Genomic DNA, 19811 nt, shown 5'->3' with positions numbered 1-19811 from the left:
CATTCAAGCAAATAGTTGCATCCTCTGATTATTTATTCGACGAATTGCGAAACGAAGGTGGGTCCGAGATGGCAAAATATAATCATAATTCACAAGCAGCCAAATTAGAGTCACCACCAAGCATTTTAATAATGACGCGCCTCTTATCTCCGTTGGGTACAAAGCCTGTGACAGACGATAACTAGTTGCCCAATAATTTTCGTCGGTTTCCCATTATTATTTTCTCGTCTTAGCCGTCCGTTTCCCATTAATTGTTCAGTAATTTCGGTTAATTTCTTTATTCTCAGAATCTGTATCAACCAGAACTTTGAATTTTTTGTCAAATCGACCTCTAGATGACGATTATGCTGGCGTATATAGGAATGTGTATAATATACACACTAGTAAAGGGCAGCGCACACGTTTGTCCTGTTGAACAATTTTGTTATATTTCAAATTTTTAACTACAAACGGAAAATTTCTTTGTATATTTTTAAAAAAATTTTCTTGTTTACAACATATATTATACACACAATCTTTATAATGCTTATAACTATAATACAACTTACAAGAATAAAGTTACAACTACGTACATATATTTTTAAAGTATATATTACAAGAAGATAAGTATTTTGATAGTCCCAAAACACAAGGACCATTAACATAATGTTTTATAAAAACTATAATTCGTTGTCTTTTCTTTTATTCTTATTCCCATAATCCATTTTTTTCTACCTTATTATTATTATTTTTTTTCTTTTTGTGTCCATCAAAAGGGCTCAGGCTTCACTCAATTTTCTAAGGTCTGATCATTATTCTAATTGTTGAGCCATTTGAATTCCTCAATAAATTGGAGTATCTCGATGATTGTTTGATCAATACTTTCAAGGTGCTCTAAGATGGGGAGCTCGAGCGAGCTCATGACCATCTTAGGTACGATTCTCTCTGTCATGCTCTTCTGCTTGGTTATTAGGGTTCTCGTCTAAGCCTGCAATAACTTCTACTATTCTGAATAAGAAACGGTAGTGAAAATTATCACAGTAAAATTTCAAGAAATCTAAGCAACTAAATAGTCAACATACAGCAGATTATCACAGACATATACTAGTAAACCACAAATAACAACAATCTATAGATAAATAAATGCATGAACATGAACTTGGCATGAAAACTTTGAGATGTATGCAATCGGCTTTTATAATCATCGAGCATCCCAACCTGGGTATCAAAGTAGCTAAATGGGTTTTGCTCCTGGTCTTCACTGCTTCTATTCACACCAGAGTTCAATAGGTTGGCTGAATGAATAACTATGTAGCCACATCATACACTTCGAAATACACTCGACATCTAACATTAACAAAGAGATTATTATTTGTTAATATTCACATTTAGTATGTTCTAATTTTCGCCAAAAATGTATGTGGCTACATAGTTATTCATTCTACCAACCTGTTGAACTCTGGTGTGAATAGGGACGGCAAGAACCAGGAGCAAAATCCATTTGGCTGCTTTGATACCCAGGTTAGGATGCTCGACGATTATAAAAGTCGGTCACAATCATCATAGGGAACTCTGACGTGAACGTATTCATTGGTCTTGTGTGGTTCAATTCATTCACTTGAAACAAGTTGAATGTACTATGTGTTAATGTCGTTCCCGAGACAGTAAATTAAATGTTTCAAATTTGAAACATAACAATCATATAATGTCAACAATTTATTTTAGCTACAAGTGCATTTATATAAGTATAACAAAATTGAATAACATTTTTTCAGATGATATAGAAGAGAACATACCAGAAAGTAGATGATAAGTAAAAGAACAGTGGAAATTGAGGAAATTGACAATAACCAGCTTGAAGAATACTAAATGAAGAATGAAAGTAGCAAATCTGTAAAGTAGAAAAAAAATTACAAAACATTAGATCTATATTAATAAAATACACTTTCTTACTTTATGAATATTTATAATTATAGTAATAAAATTATTATTTTATTTTTATTTTTATTTTATAGGGAAATTTATATAAGATTTAATAGGAACGATATTTTTAAAATTTATGTATAATTTTTATCTGCTAATAATATCGTTTCATCAGTTGTCATTTCTTATGGCAAATTCCTGACGTTGCACGAATTTTACATGTGAGGACTGGGAGCACATTGTCGGCATGGTTGTTCTCGACCACAGTGACACCTCTCACCGTCTCAGCTCTCACCACCGACACTGAAGCTTGCTATAGGAGCTGTCCGAAGCCAACACCACAATGAACTCGCCAGCCCAACCTAACTGTGAGCTCGTGGAGCCGCCCACGGCCATGCCATGCACCTCTCGCCTTCTCCGTAGCTGCCACAGTGTTCCTCACCGTCCCCTCGTTGCCCAATGTCACAGCGTTCCCCGCTGCCAAGAACGGTTTTGTACGAACTCCTGTGGCAACCGTGAGCAAAAGACTTGGCTATAAGAACTCTTGTGGCGACCGTTAGCAGAAGAGGTCAACGTGAGTCGTCATCTAACTCATCTTGGTCATCTGTCGCTATGAATGTTTGCTCGCCACGAAGTTGCTACCAGTCATATGTTCCCTTGCCACAATAAGTTTTCTTCTGAAAAGTACTTGTCGCCATAATTCCACTCTAGCTCCCGCTAGCTATTATCGCCACTACGAGTTGCTAGTTGCTCAACGCACAAAGTGTTTCTCGCCAGTTGCTCTCTCACACAGTGCTGCTCGTTAATTGCTCACCCACAAAGTTCTGCTTGCCAATTGCTTACCACATGAGGCAGCTTGCTAGACCGTAGCTCACCGCTCACTTCCAGTTGCAATCTAATTCACCGCCGAAGCTCCTCGCCAATAGTGCTCGCCGCCATAACTCCACTGAAGCTCCTCGCCAACGGCCCTTGCCACTACAAGTTGCTGCTAGTTACGTGTTTCCTAGCCACAATGGGTTTACTCGCCACAGGGACTTCAGCTGTTCGTGCATAGATTCCTCGTCAATTGCTCTCCTACACAGTGTTGCTCGCCAATTGCTCGCCCACAAAATTCTACTCGCCAATTGCTCACCACATGAGGTATTCCTCACCAGTTGCACACCACGCAGAGGGCCCCTCGCCGTACACATTATTTGTCATGCCATTCGCATGAATTTTACTCAGCGATAATCCGAGCAAAAGTTAAAAAAAAAAAAAAAAAGAGCTAATTAACTCAAAAGTGAACTCGCCAAAGATAAAGAATTTTCATTGCTACATAAGCGCTCAAGGATGAACAATTTTTCCATGCAAAAATCATTCAGCAGCAAATGATCTCAATCAGGACAAATTACTCTGGTTTGGCTTCTTCAAATTTGTTATTTTATTTTTACTAACGAAGTTGATTTTTTGAAAGACTTTCCCCACAAAGCTCTTCATGGTTCCACGAGAAACTTGGGTGCTACATGTTGTGGGAACATACTTTACTGAAAATGAATCGCATGGCGTGAAGCACCAACAATGAAGTGGATCTCGGGCTCCACTTGTGCATCTCAATTCATCTTCAACAAAATAGGTCATTCGGTATTGCGGGCTCCACTTGTTCAGGTTTCATTCTTATTTATTTTGCCTCTCGATTGATCTTTATTTTCCCTATATATCTCAACACATATTTACATATTAGATTTGTTATTATCTCAAATTTGAAATCTGAGATGTTATTGTCTGAGATGTTAATATTGTTTGTTTGTCAGATGTGCAGATTTATTTTTATATTTTTCTTCTATTGTGAATCTGTACATAAATGAATGGATGTTGGTTTCTGTTGCTTTTTTTTTTCCCTATAGATCTCAACACATCTTGACTTATTAGATTTGTTATTATCTCAAATTTGAAATCTAAGATGCTATTGTCTGAGATGTTAATATTGTTTGTTTGTCAGATGTGCAAATTTATTTATTTATTTTGTTATTATCTTAAATCTAAACCTGAGATGTTATTATCTGAGATATTAATAAGTCGAAGTGCAAAATATTTGGTAACTTTGTTTAGATGAATTTTTTTTTTTTTTTTTTTGGTAACTGCAATTTCTAGTTTTTACAATATTATTTGTAGTTGTATTTTTTTTTTTCTTTATCCCGTATATGTCTATTATGTTGTAAATTTACGTTATAATCTTGTAAGTAATGGGCCTAAAATTATTAAGCTAAATATTTTTGACAATTCTGTTCAGGGACATTTTTTTTATTTTGTAATTTAAATTTTATTTAACATGCTTGTGTATATACTATTTTATGAAAGCATAGAAAATTTTATATTTAACTAAGCACAAAAGCAAACGGAAACGTACCGAGTTGATTTCGAAATCCACAAATGAAGAAGTAAATTTTACAAATAATTTAGAACCCAGAAGCGAAGAAATAAATTTGGGAAAGTTAGAACAATGAGAGGACCGAATTTCATCAGATAGCAAACAGTAGAAAATAAAGAAGATGAAGGTTACATTTGGATAGTGAGAATATATGAGAAGTGTTGAAAATGTTTGTGAATAGTTATGAGTAGAGATTGGAGTGGGTATGTGGGTCCCATTGAGAGTATTTTGAGTTGTTTGGATGTATGAAGTATGATCAGTTGTTGACTTTTGGATAGATAGTTGAAAAAGGTGTAGATCCCATCAATGATAGATTTTTTTTTAATGATGATGAAATGATAATTTTATTTATATATAATAGTGATAAATATTTTAGTGATTTTATTTATTTTTTATATATAATATTGATAAATATTTAGTGATTTTATTTTTTATTTATATATAATAGTAATAAATATTATAATGATTTTATTTTTTTTCTTTCCTCTCTCTCTCTCTCTCTCTCCTCTGGTCCGATTCTCCTTCAGCCCAGCTCGACGCCGCCATGCGCTGCCCAGCCTCACCGCCACCACCGGCGACTACCCCTCATGCCGGTGACCAAGCCAACTACCACTGATCTCCCTCACGCGCAACTCTCTCTCTCTCTCTCTCTCTCTCTCTCTTCCCTGCTGTAACCCAACCGAAAATGGGTTTCACCCATTTCTCTCAACTTGCGCCGCCATACGCGGCCACTCAGCCTCACCGCCACCATCGGCGACTCCCCTCACGTCGGCGACCAAGTCAGCCACCACCGATCTCCCTCACGCACATCTCTCTCTCCCCTGCGGTAACCCAACCGAAATGGGTTTCACCCATTTTTGTCCACTTGCGTCGCCGTAAGCGGCCACTAGGCCACCGCACCTCCACCACCTCTCGCAGACCCAGCCACCACAAACCTCTCTCTCCCTCTCCCTCTCCCTCTCCACCGCACACTGGCATTTGCACGTGACTTTGTTCAAACTACTTCAAACGTGTTTGGAGACTTTGTTCAAGAGACATTGTTCAACACAGTGGCAAGAGACTTTGTTCAAACTACTTCAAACGTGTTTGGCATGTAAAGTCTCCTCATTCGTATGAAAATATTTGGAAAGTGTTGAGAAGTGTTCGTTACCCAAACACAGCCTAAGCCACAAGCGGTGAAAGCAGTTGGAAAAAAATAAAAATAGAATCAGATAAGAGTTGCGGAAATGGTGGGAAAAAAATAATAGCTGGAGAAAAAAATTGGCAAAACTGAAGAGAAAACCAGAACGTAGTATAAGTCAAGGATAGCGGGAAATGAATAGAAAGTGGAGGGCAAAATCGAAAAAAAGTTTTTAATTTAAACTAGTCGGTGCAATCGATGCAAATGAGGATAAAGAAGATAAGATCTAGAGAAAAAAATGATAGAACACAAAAAAAAAAAAAAAAAAAAAACTAGAATGTAGTTGAAGTCAGTGACAGAGTGGGAAAATGAATAGAAAGTGGAGGGCAAAATCAGAATAAATTGTTATAGGACACGGCAAAAAAAGAGAAAACGAAGGGTAAAACTGTAAAAATGCATACAGAAGATGAGAAAAATTAAGGACAAAAAGGGAAAACAAATATAAAAGCAGGGGCAAAATCGGTATAAATGTTAGAACTAAAACATAAGGGGAAAATAAATATAAAAGGAGGGGCAAAAATGGGAAAAAAATGGACAAAGTAGATTTGCGAGCAAAGTAAACCGAGGAAGATGAAATCTTTTATACGAAGCCGCAAGTGGTAAACATAATCTACATAAGGATATTTTTGTAAAGAAAATTTGATTTTACAAATATAAACATTCCATGCAAGCGGTGTGTAACATTTTTGAGAAACAGTAACAAAATTAGGGGCAAAAGCATAAAGACATAAAAATCCAACGAAGATGAGGGACAAAAAGGGTAAAAAAATTCGAAAGTAGGGATAAAATCGGTATGAATGTTACAACGAAGGAACATAAACGGGAAATAAATATAAAAGCAGGGGTGAAATCTGTATAAATGTTAAAACTGAGGGATAGAAAAGGAAAATAAAAACAAAATGTAGGATAAAATTGGTAGAAAAATGTTTGATGACACTTGCTTGCTTCAAAAGTAGGGGCGAAATTGGTATAAATGTTAGAATTGAGGGACATAAACGAGAAACAAAAACAAAAGTATGGGCGAAATCAGTATAAATGTTAGAACTGAAGGATATAAATAGGAAACAAATACAAAAGCAGGGGCATAGATGGAAAATGAATTGGACACTAACAAAAACATAGAGGGAAAACAAATATAAAAGTAGGGGCAAAAAAGGAAAAAAACATAAACCAAGAGTTGCTTGCTTCGCCAACATTGGCGCTTATTATATATAAGAAATTTATAAGAAAATGATATTTACAATTTTAGAATAGGTAAACTCTGCAAACTTTCCTGAAAAAAAAAGTGAGTAAATTTAAAACTCACATTAAAATATGATTTTTTAATAATAAACCTCACTTCTTTTTAAAGAAATTACGCGTGACTTGCATAACCTAATACTGTATCTAGTATTATTTATGTTTATATTGTTCACTTTATTATTTATAATTATAAAAAAAATACATTATAGATACTGTGAGGGGTGTTATCCTCGGGGTTAGACCAAGTGCAAGACTCAGTCTAGAACCCAGATATGAGGTCTGGATTGGGCCAAGCATATTAGAAGGGCCAGGGTCAAAACCCAAATGTGAAGTCTGGGCTGGGTCGAGCATACCTCAGAGGCCCAACTAGATGAGATGGTTAGATAGGAAATCATGGTAAACATATGGCACGGAAGATAGTCTAAATATCGGTGCTTAGACATAACAGGAAAGTAGGAATAACTAAGGGAGGCTGCACTGCATTAATGAGATGAAAGAAACTGAGAGAAGAAGGTATGCCACATTCAATGCGACTCAAGGCTCGGTACGCACAATGTAAGCCCTGTGTTAGGGGCAAATGCTATAAGTACCTGGTGGAGGCCACGCCGCATTAATGAGACAAAAAGAGTCATGAGGAGAGGGCACCCCTAATTCAATGGATCTCGGGGCTCAGTATGCTCAGCAAAAGGCCTTGTGTCAGGAGTAGTCGCCATCAGACTTAGGTGTCCTGTAGCATGGTAGGTGGGCAGCATGAATATCAGATCTCATACAGCCCATTACCATGAATGCCTGACAATCAAGTATAAATAAGTGTCTCCTGCAATCAATAAAAGAGGTTGACATTCTCATACTACAACTTTCCTATAAGATATTCTCTCTTCATCTCCGACATTGAGACTAACTTGAGCGTCGGAGGTACCACGAATCCCGAGCTCCCCTATACTCCTTCTTATAGTGAAGAGTCTGAGTACTATTAGTGGGGAGTTGTCCAGGCCTGCGAAGCACGACATCAATAAATACAATTTCATTTCATCACAAACATTTTTTTTTATCAATCTTGATAATTGATATTAAAATTCTTAATTCAAATAAAATAAAAAAATTCCCACTAGATAGTTTTGTTCGTATATTTTTCATTAAGTAAAAGATTGATTCATTGATTGAAAAAATTAGGAGAGAATATGTGAGCGTTTAAAGGTTTTAAAAAAGATAATCTAAGGGTCTATTTGGTAACAAAATAATTTTTTAAGTATTCTCAGATATTTTCTTTCCAAATATCACTTAAATACAAAACACTTTCAACTTAAAAAATCTTCAACTTTTTTTATCTAATCATTATCTAATCATTATAATTTTATCAAATTATCAAATAAAACACAAAAAATAATGGATGTTGCTCGGCTGACCAAACCCAATGCCCCCAAGTGTCCCAATCAGTGTATTTATGTTTTTTTAATTAAAAAAAACACAGACACAAATGCTTTAAAAAAACACATATAAATGCACTGATCGGTACACTTGGGGGCACAGGGTTTGAGCAACTAAGCATCATTAAACAACTATACTACTTTTTCAATTTTAAAAAAATATATATTCAAAAATTATTTTAACTTTATAATATTTTTATTCAACTTTTTCTTTTTCATTTCTCAAAACTCAATAAAAAATCTTAACTCTAACTATTTCACTACTATTTACAAATCTATTTAGATATTCTAAGTATTCAAACAACCTAATTTGTTTAAATATGAATGAATTTTGAGTTTTATAAAAGAAGTATATGTGTGTGTATATATATGAACGCATATAGATATATAAATTCATAATTTAGCAACCGAATTTTGAGTTTTTTAATCGTATTTTCAAGTTTTTCGAGGTATATTTTTGGATTTTGGTTTGTATACTCATTTTTATATTTTGGAAACAAAATTTATGGACTTAAAGAAAATATAGAAACAATTTCTTTCATACTTTTAAGAAGACTCAAGAAATCTAAATGGAGTTAGAAGAAAATTTTATCCCAATCTTACTTTTTATTAAATTTTATTTGAAATTAAATAATAATTAATAATTATTTTTTGGAATGCTGGGGCCATGACCTCTCTAGGCTAAACGTGGTTACATCAATGTATGAATCCATAAATGACAAGTTTAACATCTAAACAATTAAGACTGTTCATTTGGGCCGAGTTTTTTCTCGGCTCGGTCTGGATACCGGGATTTCGGTTCTGGGTTCCAGCCTGGATTAATCCAGGCCGGAACCCGAAGTATAAAACCCGGATCAATAAAGTCTAGATGCGAGTGACCTAATGCGGGTTCCGGATTTGCATTTATACGATTAATAAAAAACAATAATACCCACATTTCATTTTCATTAGCTCTATTCTCTCTCTCTCTCTCTCTCTCTCTCTCAATTTGCCTCAGGTCATCGCCGTTCCCCCTCTCTTTTTTTTCTTCTTCTCTTCAATCGAGTTTCTATTTCTCACTTGTGCTCCGTCGTCGTCTTCTTCTCTCTCTCTCTCTCTTTCTCTCTCATGCTGAAACACTAGCTCCTGTCACTCTTCCTCTGCTGATTGAAGATCTGTTCCTCATGGTTGTCATCTTTTACTTGACAAAAACCAAATTATATTCTCTGTGTTAGTTCTTCTTGAGAAATCGAAGGTTCGTATTTACACTTCCAAGTCGTTTTTTACAGTGTTTTAGATTTGTAAGCATGTGGGAAATGATTAGGGTCTGTTTTGGGTTTGTTTTTAAATGTGGATTTTTTAATTATTTCGGTCCGTTATATGCTGTTATTTTGCTAGATCCGCTATTTTTTATGTTCTTGGCTTGCTTTCTGTGACTGGGTTTTTGTTCTCGTTCTCTCTGTTGATTTTAGGTTTATTTTGATATGAATGTTTGAATGAAGTAATCTTTGTGTAGAGTTTTTATGGGTTATATCTGGATTTGTGAGACTTAGAAGGGAGAAGAGTGAAAATATTCATAACCACAAAGTCTCCTAATAAGATCTGGATCTGGATTCGTGAGATCTAGATCTGGGTTTGTAAGATCTAGATTGTGGGCATAAGTTTTAAATGATTTTAAACTCATTTTCTTCTAACAGATTTGATGATAAACTCGTTTGTATAAATTAATGAGACCTTTCATAGTAAGAACTTGTTTGTAACTTTGTGTAGTGCTTTTATGGGTTAGATTTGGACTAATTGGTTGTTCTAATCAGTTGATAGATTGGGAAGTGCTATAGAGTTTCTCTTTCTTCAATTTGGCAAATTATGTTACAAGTCCTTGTTTTAGCCTTTTAAGTGGTATATGGTTGGGTCGGGGTGGTTATTTTTTTGTTTCAAGTTCTGAATATTTCTTTGAAAAGAAATACGTACAATATACTAAATAAATATGGATCTTGTTGAGTGTTTGGAGTCTGGTCCACGGCGCTCAAGCGGAGCGTCTAGCCGCTCGAGCGAATACAAGTCAGAGAGCTTCGCTCAAAGATAGCTCGACAGACCGCTCAAGCAAAGGCAAGTCAGAGAGCTTCACTCAACACCGCTCGACACACAACTCGAGCGGAGGGAAGTCAGAGAGCTTCTCTCGAGGAACCGCTCGACACATGGCTCGAGCGGAGGGAAGTCAGAGAGCTTCGCTTGAGGAGCCGCTCGACACATGGCTCGAGCAGTTGCGGGAAACAGGTTTGCTCGATGCGGGCTCGACATGCCGCTCGAGTGAACATCACTAATTCTGCTAAATTTAGGGTTTCTGCCGCATAAAATATATATAATGATATTTTATGGCTTGTACTGGATCAGAGTGACCAGTAGCCATTCTACATATATTATATTGTGATTCCTCAAGTAATAAAAATCCTCTGCAGCTCCCGTGGACGTAGGCAATTTGCTGAACTACGTAAATACTGTGTCGTGTGTGATTGCTTGTTTTCCCGTGTTAGAATTTACTTTATTGTCATCGTTTTTCACAACAATTGGTATCAAGAGCCAATGTTCGGGTCTGAGAAAAAAAACGATGGTTGGAGAGGAAGTGAAGGTATCGGGGATCGAGAAGTTTGATGGCACGGATTATAGATACTGGAGGATGCAGATAGAGGACTACCTCTATGGGAAGAAACTTCATCTTCCATTGTTGGGGAAGAAGCCGGACAGCATGTCAGTTGCTGATTGGACCCTGTTGGATTGACAGGTCCTGGGGGTTATCCGATTAACCCTGTTGAGATCCGTTGCTCACAACGTCATCAAGGAGAAGACGACTGCGGATCTCATAGCGGCTTTGTCAGGTATGTATGAAAAGCCGTCAGCAAATAACAAGGTACATCTGATGAAAAAGTTATTTAATTTGAAGATAGCAGATAGTACGTATGTTGCACAACATCTGAATGATTTTAATACTATCACAAATCAATTGTCGTCTGTTGAAATTGAATTTGATGATGAGGTACGTGCATTGATACTATTGGCATCACTGCCAAATAGTTGGGAAGCCATGAGAATGGCGGTTAGTAATTCTGCCGGTAAGTCAAAGTTGAAATATGATGATATTCCTGATTTGATTTTGACTGAGGAGGCGCAAGAAAGATTCAGGCGAGACCTCAGGTTCGAGTTCAGCATTGAATGTTGACTCTAGGGGGAGAGCACAAGACAGGAACTCAAACAGAAGCAGATCAAAATCAAAGAACAGGGGGCAAGAGCAAGTCAAGGCTCGGCCAGCAGGCAACTTGTTGGAATTGTGGTAAAGCTAGCCACATAAAGAAGAATTGCAAAAATTCAAAGAAGACTGAGAATGATAGTGCTAATGTAGTAATTGAAGAAGTACAGGATGCACTATTATTTGCAGTTCATAGTCTAGTTGATGACTGGATACTTGATTCAGGGGCTTCCTTCCATACATCTTCCCATCGGGAGATAATGCAGAATTATGTTGCAGGTAATTTTGGAAATGTGTATTTGGCTGATGGAGAGGCTTTGAATGTTGTAGGGATGGGAGATATTGATATTGCTCTTCCTAACAAGAACAAATGGACCTTACAAAAGCCTGAGTTGAAGAAGAATCTCATTTCTGTTGGGCAGCTTGATGATTGTGGACATTCAATGGTGTTTTCAAATAGCACCTGGAAGGTCACCAAATGGGCATTGGTACTGGCTCAGGGTAAGAAAACTGGTACACTTTATATGATTACTGGTTTGGATAACACTATTGCTGCTACCGTTGCAGAGAGCACAGCAGATTTGTGGCATTGCAGGCTTGGCCATATGAGTCAGAAGGGCATGAAAGAACTTCTGTCTAGAGGCAAGCTACCAGAACTGAAGTCAGTTGATCTTAGTATGTGTGAGAGCTGCGTTATGGGGAAACAGAAGAAGGTCAGTTTCTTGAAGAGTGGCAGAACACTAAAGTCAGAGAGACTAGATCTTGTGCACACTGATGTGTGGGGACCTTCCCCAGTAGCATCTCTTGGAGGTTCTCGTTACTATGTTACATTCATTGATGACTACAGCAGGAAGGTATGAGTCTATTTTTTGAAACACAAATCTGATGTATTTAATGTGTTCAAAATTTGGAAAGCCATGGTTGAGACAGAGACAGACTTGAAGTTGAAATGTTTAAGGTCTGATAATGGTGGTGAGTATATTGATGGTGGGTTCAAGGAGTATTGTGCTACTCAGGGTATCAGAATGGAGAAGACCATTCCTGGGACACCACAGCAAAATGGAGTTGCTGAGCGCATGAACAGAACCATAAATGAGCGTGCTAGAAGCATGAGGCTGCATGCTGGCTTACCACCTACTTTCTGGGCAGATACAGTTAGCACTGCAGTATACTTGATAAACAGAGGGCCATCATTTCCATTGGATTGTAGATTGCCTGAGGAGGCTTGGAGGGGGAAAGAGGTCAAATTTTCTCATCTTAAAATCTTTGGCTGTCTTTCTTATGTTCTTATTGATTCTGATGCTCGTAGTAAGCTTGAGACTAAGTCAAGGAAATATTATTTCATTGGTTATGGAGACGAGGCATTTGGCTATCGTTTCTGGGATGATCAGGGTCGGAAGATTATAAGAAGCAGGAATGTGATCTTCAATGAGAAGATTATGTACAAGGACAAGTCTAGCACAGTTGCTGAAGCAGTTCCTCAGGAGTCTGACTTTGTGAGTTTGGATGATCTACCAGAGGTCACAGTGCAGTGTAGGGAAATGAGTGACGGGGAGAGTGGGCATAGTGCCCCCATTCCTATTATTCCGCAGTCAAATCCAGCGTCGTCCACTCCTACAGCTGCAGTTCGCAGGTCAGTTAGGACTATTCGTCCTCCACAGCGTTTCTCACATGCTTTGAATTATATTCTATTGATAGATGGTGGAGAACCGCAGAGTTATCAAGAAACCTTGCAAGATGAAAATTCTAGCAAGTGGGAGTTGGCCATGAAGGATGAAATGGATTCCTTATTAGGGAATCATACATGGGAGTTTACAGAACTTCTATCAGGGAAGAAGGCTTTACACAACAAGTGGGTGTACCGGGTAAAAACTGAGCATGATGACAGTAAGAGATACAAGGCCAGACTTGTTGTAAAAGGCTTTCAGCAAAAACAGGGCATTGATTACTCTGAGATCTTTTCACCTGTGGTAAAGATCACAACCATCAGGTTAGTTTTGGCTATGGTTGCTACTGAATATCTATTTCTTGAGTAGCTAGATGTGAAGACAGTTTTTCTTCATGGAGATCTTGAAGAAGACATCTACATGCACCAATCTAAGGGGTTTGTGGTACAGGGAAAGGAAGGTTCAGTTTGCAGACTGAAGAAGAGCTTGTATGGCCTGAAACAAGCTCCTAGACAGTGGTATAAGAAGTTTGATAGTTTCATGTGCAGTGCAGGGTACATCAGATGTCAGGCAGATCACTGCTGCTATGTCAGGCAGTTTGACAATTCTTACATTATTTTGTTGCTATATGTGGATGACATGCTTATTGTAGGGGAAAATATTGATGAGATCAATAATCTGAAGAAGCAGATGTCAGAGCATTTTGCAATGAAGGATTTAGGAGCTGCAAAGCAAATCCTTGGCATGAGAATTGTTAGAGACAGAGTCAGAGGCATGTTGAGACTCTCACAGGCTGACTATGTGAAAAAGGTACTCAATCGGTTCAATATGGACAAGGCCAAGTCCGTTGGCACACCCTTAGGCAGTCACTTTAGACTCAGCAAGGATCAGGCACCAAAGACAGAAGAGGAACAAGACTATATGAGTAAGGTCCCTTATGCCTCAGCTATTGGTTCACTTATGTATGCTATGGTTTGCACTAGACCAGATATTGCCCATGCAGTGGGAGTTGTGAGTAGATACATAGTAACCCTAGAAAACAACATTGGGAAGCAGTGAAGTGGATTTTGAGGTACCTAAAAGGCTCCTCAGAAACGTGCTTGTGTTTCTCAGGAGAGGGCTTAGAGGTGCGAGGCTATGTTGATGCTGATTTAGCTGGAGATACTAATAGCAGAAAAAGTACCACAGGGTTTGTTTACACTCTGGGTGGTACTGCAATTTCATGGGATTCCAATCTACAGAAGATAGTTTCTTTGTCTACTACAGAAGCTGAGTATATTGCAGTTTCAGAAGCTACAAAGGAGATGGTTTGGATACAGGACTTCTTGGAGGAATTGGGTAAAAAGAATCAGAAGGGCATTCTCTACAATGACAGTCAGAGTGCCATATTCCTTGCCAAGAACCCAGCATTTCATTCCAGGACTAAGCACATTCAAATCAGGTATCACTTTATACGATCATTGTTAGATGATGAACAGTTGCTACTTGAGAAAATTTGTGGAAGTAAGAGCCCTGCTGATATGTTGACAAAGGGTGTTACACTTGAGAAACTGAAGTTGTGCGCAACTTCAGTTGGTCTTCTTGCATGAAGACAGGAGCTGTGAGTTGCAGAGGTGGAGGATATCATGTTTGAGGCAGAGGGCGATACTGTAGGTGTATCAGTCTCCAAGTGGGAGAATTGTTAAGTATTTGGAGTTTGGTCCACAGCGCTCGAGCGGAGCGTCTAGCCGCTCGAGCGAATGCAAGTCAAAGAGCTTCGCTCACACCGCTCGACACACAGCTCGAGCGGAGGGAAGTCAGAGAGCTTCGCTTGAGGAGCCGCTCGACACATGGCTCGAGCAGTTGCGGGAAACAGGTTCGCTCGATGCGGGCTCGACACGCCGCTCGAGCGAACATCACTAATTCTGCTGAATTTAGGGTTTCCGCCGCATAAAATATATATAGTGATATTTTATGGCTTGTACTGGATCAGAGTGAACAGTAGCCGTTCTACATATATTGTATTGTGATTCCTCAAGTGATAAAAATCCTCTGCAGCTCCCGTGGACGTAGGCAATTTGCCGAACCACGTAAATACTGTGTCGTGTGTGATTGCTTGTTTTCCCGTGTTAGAATTTACTTTATTGTCATCATTTTTCACAACAGATCTTACTCTATTTGGTTAAGTCATTAACGATATATTGTTCAATAGGTTGAGTCGAAGCTAAGAGAGACAACTACGAGGCTGGAACAACAATTGGTAGAAAAGCAAGTTGCTCGACTGAAGGTTTAGATATATATATAAAAAAAAAAATGATACTTCTTTAACTTGATAGACAACACAAGTATTGACATATTGTTGCTCTGCTGATGGTTTAGATATATATTGGACATCATTTTAAGCTAGGCTAATCTTTCATAAAGCTTTTGTTTGTTGTCTTGCAATATATTGGACACAATCTCAATTAAAACAAGAAAGAAAATTATGGCTGAGAAAACAGGAGGTTTTATACTCTATGAATTAAATACATTTACTTGGTCAGTTATAAACAGAGAGAGCAAGAAGTCATCTTATAATTAATGTTGCTGTCAAATATAGTTTCCCCAAACAGTTTTCCCAGTGGGAGATGTAACTATTGTTGGAATCATTTGGAAATTTTTAGATATGGAACAATTTTGGACAAGCTTAGTAAGACAAGACATTGCCTTTCTGTTGTTATTGTTTTCTTTATATAAATGCACTGTGGTTGTCCATTATTTACAACCTAGAATATTTTTATTTTATAATTTGTTGACCTTATACTGCTAAAGTTGTCAAAAGTGCAGCTTTTAAGGTATGCAACACTCTCTCTATTTCTTTCATTTGGCATATATTATATGGAGTAATGGAGTCTTCTACTTCTTAATACTTTGTTACTCTATACGTTAAGGAATTTAAAAGCACGAGTGGTGAAGAAGCTGCAGTTTTGGCTACTTCCAGAGCTACATCCACTATTATTGATGCTTTTAGTTCAATTGAAGTTTCAAGGTACGTACTTTCGTATCTAAGCATGAAATACAAATATTGAATAACAATATGCTGCTTATGAATGTTAGCATCATTTGTTAGTTTGACAATAGTCTAATAATACTTCCATGTGATGGTTTCAGGAGTTTAGTAGCATCAATGATGAGATAGTGAATCCACGCTGTACAGATACATAAACTAATAAGGATGAAAAAACCTTTCAGAAAATAATGGAACAAGGAGTATGAAAAAATAGAAGACCAAGCTTTGTAGTTTATTGTTGTGTATTGGAGTTTGATTAAAGCAATGAATGTGTTTTGTAATATTCTTAGCAAATTAATTCAAACAATGTAATATGTAGTGGATTGCATCATGAATGTCTCATGCATTTTGATTTTATTTTATTTTATTTTATAAAGTCATTCTCATGCTACATTAATATCATATAAACAATATATGTTTATATATATGCTTTTATGTAAAAAAAAAAAAATTAAAAAAAATTTGGGTTTTAACCCGGAACCCAGATTAACTATACACAATTCATCTAAAACATTAGCTACAGTAAATTCATATCACGTTTTATATATGAAATGAACCGTAGTACCTTCATACTAATATTTTATTATTTGTTGTAGCACGGTCGTTTCCCTTTTCCTTATCGCTATTCTATCTCACGCCTCTTTTCCTTTTCCTTCCCGCAACCATCTCCTTGACTCCCTCTCATTCTCTCTTGCACATCTCCTTCTTCGCATGACCATCTCATTCTTTTACTTTTTCTTTTCCTGCACATCTCATTCTTTGCTTGACCATCTTCTTTCTAGTAGCTGCTCAGAGCTTCTCTTTAGATCATATACCAACAATACAGTAAGATCTGAAACCTTAGCCTTGATTTTTCTCATTTATCTTGCTTGGTTTGTTTGGGTTTCAATCGCAAATTTCATATACTCAAATTTTGATTTTCTTTGGGTTTGATTTTGTTCATTAAGCGTAGCTATAGATAGTGGATTTCTGATTTGTGGGCGCCATTGTTTGGGTTCATTGTTATTTTCGTTTTGTTGATTTGAGGGTGCCTTGTTATGTTTGTTTTGTTGATTGCGTACCATTCTTTGATCTTTGGGTGCCATTTTGATTTGGGTTTTGTTGATCTTTGGGTGCCATTGTTATTTTCGTTTCATTTTTTTATTTTCATTTTGTTGTTTGGGTTCATTGTTACATTTGCTTAGATAGTGGATCTCTGATATAGGGGTACCATTATTTGATCTGATTTTCGTTGTTTGGGTGCCATTGATTTTGTTCATACGTTGGAATGTGCACTCTACTCCATTCTCTGCATTGAATAATGAAGTAACATAGGAATGATGGTCAAAGGGGTTGTGAAAAATCTTAAGAATATTTAGGTTAGATTTTATTGTGTATGATGATCTCAAAGCGATGGAGACAATTTGCAGATAAATGGTAGGTGAGCTATTGAAATTGACATACAAGTCGAAGCAAGTTAGGCAAGTTTTTGTAGTGACATCTGGTTTTTGGTGCGGAATCGACTCCACTTGGAGACGACACGATAGATAACAACGTAGAAGTCATTTATGAGAGATCTCTAAACAAGAAGGTTGAGAAAGAAATGGAGAGAAAGAGAAAGGTTAGAGAAGTTTCCGATGCTGAATTTGTTGAGACCATAACTCGCATGAGAAATGATGGAGCCATATGCACTTTTGAGAGAAGACAAGCGGTCAACAATTTTCTTTCTGATAGGGTTGAGTTACTGGTGGAGAAAAAAAGGAAGAATGACATGGAGAAAATGAAGATAGATATAGAGATAACGAAGTTAGATCTTGCTGGCATGAATGGAATGCAGCAAGAATATTTCTTAAATCTTCAGAAAGAGATTTTCGAGGATTCACGGAATGCAGCAAGAATATTTCTTAAATCTTCAGAAAGAGATTTTCGAGGATTCACGGAAGCGATTTTCATCTACATCTTCATTTTCATCTCAACCTTTTAAAGATGTATAGCTTTTTGTTGGTATAATGTTTTGGGGCTGTTCTTATCCTCTTAGTATTGTAATTAAACACTTTACAATTGATTTTAGTAGCTAGGTCGCCACATGTGGTTGAAATACATGTAGCCGGGCAACAACTATTGCATATGCTATTTTGTGACTTTTTGTTATTTTGGACTTTAAATACGAGTGTTTGTGACTGTGGGCAGCAACTATATTTGTTGTTTTGATGATGCATATGTTTGAGTCTATAATTCATTTTGGACTGTTATATGTTGGTGAAATTCATGTTTGTAAATGTTGGAGTGTGCAGTATACTCTTTCTAAATAATTTACAGGGTACATCATTGAGTGTGCAATGTTATATGATTGGAGTCTGCTGTGTACTGTTTCTAAATAATTTATAGGGTACATCATTGAGGGTTTTATAAGTTCATTAAACATGATAACAAATAAGAATCATAGCTAAATGTTATGTTCATCATCATTATTTCTCCGTATTAAAACACATACTTTGCACAAGCCATAAAATATCGATTTAATGGATGATCTTGAATTCTTATAGTTGAAGGCTTACATGGCGACGAATAAAAAATTTTCACATCAGATAATTCAAGCTAAATATTTAATGAGCTTGTTGATTGAGGAAAAATAAAACAAAATGAACAAGAAAAAGGACCTTGGCCGCCTATTTACAATTAGCAACTGCATCAAATTATAGCAAGCAGTGTACATATGAGATTTTTATTTTATAAATTGTTGAATTGTGAAAATAAAAATGAATATGATTGTTGGTGGTTATTGGAGATTATGAAAATAAAATAAAAAAATTATTTAAAAAATAAATAATAAAAACTAATAATATTTTATTATGATAGAGAGTGTGATGGCTAATTCAAAATATACTTCAAATTTTGAGTGAGATTGGCTAAAATTAAAAAAGTTACATACTAGTCAAGTTTTGAAGATTGTGTTGAGGAATAATATCGCATTACCTGTGGATAAGGTATTAGGCATGTTTATAAGCAATGAACAATCATCTCTTGTTGAATCGATTTTTCAATATGTGTTGGCTCATAAATTTCTTCATAGTATCAGAGTCTGCCACAGGATGAATGAGGGCCCACACTACTTATCCCGTGACAAGGATTAGAAAAAATACTGACCTACACGTGAGGGAGGGTGTTGAAGAATAATCTCACATTGCCTATGGATAAGGTCTTGGGCATATTTATAAGCAATAAACAATCCACTCTTGTTGAACTGGTTTTTCAAGATGAGTTAGGCCCATAAATTTTATTAGATTGGAATGACCAATCCAATACCAATACTCTAAGAAGTGAAAACATGTGACTAGAACGTCTTGAATTAGCCATTTGGAAGAAGTGGCATTTAGAAGAAGTGGCATTTGGAAGTGTTGATGACTTAAGATATAGGTCTCGGAGTAATAAAGATTGCACTATCATTTCATACTTGGGCGCACGGCATTCAATTGGTAATTAATTTCATATTTTTACAAAATTTCATTAAACCTATATTTAAAATATTTTTTTTAAAATAGAATAGTAAAATGTTGCGTGGATAAATATGATTAGATAATTTGTATAAAAAGTCTAATGAAAAAATATCTAGTTGAGCCGTAAAAAGCTAGCAGTAAAAGTCTAAGGTCTGGTTTGGATAAAGAGATGCTTCTATCTCATCTCAATATCCAAACATACATACTAAGATTAATAGAATATGAAACAATTGATACGATAAATTTAAGATTAGTTATG

General features: G+C 36.6%; 1 long non-coding RNA gene across 1 annotated transcript; it reads left to right on the top strand.

The window, feature by feature from the left end:
* The first annotated feature begins 9158 nt into the window (after positions 1-9158).
* LOC121255825 lies at positions 9159-16384 on the top strand. Its single transcript, XR_005938857.1, has 3 exons — positions 9159-9392; positions 15240-16055; positions 16178-16384. It is a non-coding gene; the product is annotated as an uncharacterized LOC121255825 (long non-coding RNA).
* Positions 16385-19811: the final 3427 nt, after the last annotated feature.

The sequence above is a fragment of the Juglans microcarpa x Juglans regia genome, chromosome 3D (assembly GCF_004785595.1).
Source record: "Juglans microcarpa x Juglans regia isolate MS1-56 chromosome 3D, Jm3101_v1.0, whole genome shotgun sequence".
Lineage (NCBI taxonomy): Eukaryota > Viridiplantae > Streptophyta > Magnoliopsida > Fagales > Juglandaceae > Juglans > Juglans microcarpa x Juglans regia.
This window is presented reverse-complemented; position numbering and strand designations above follow the sequence as displayed.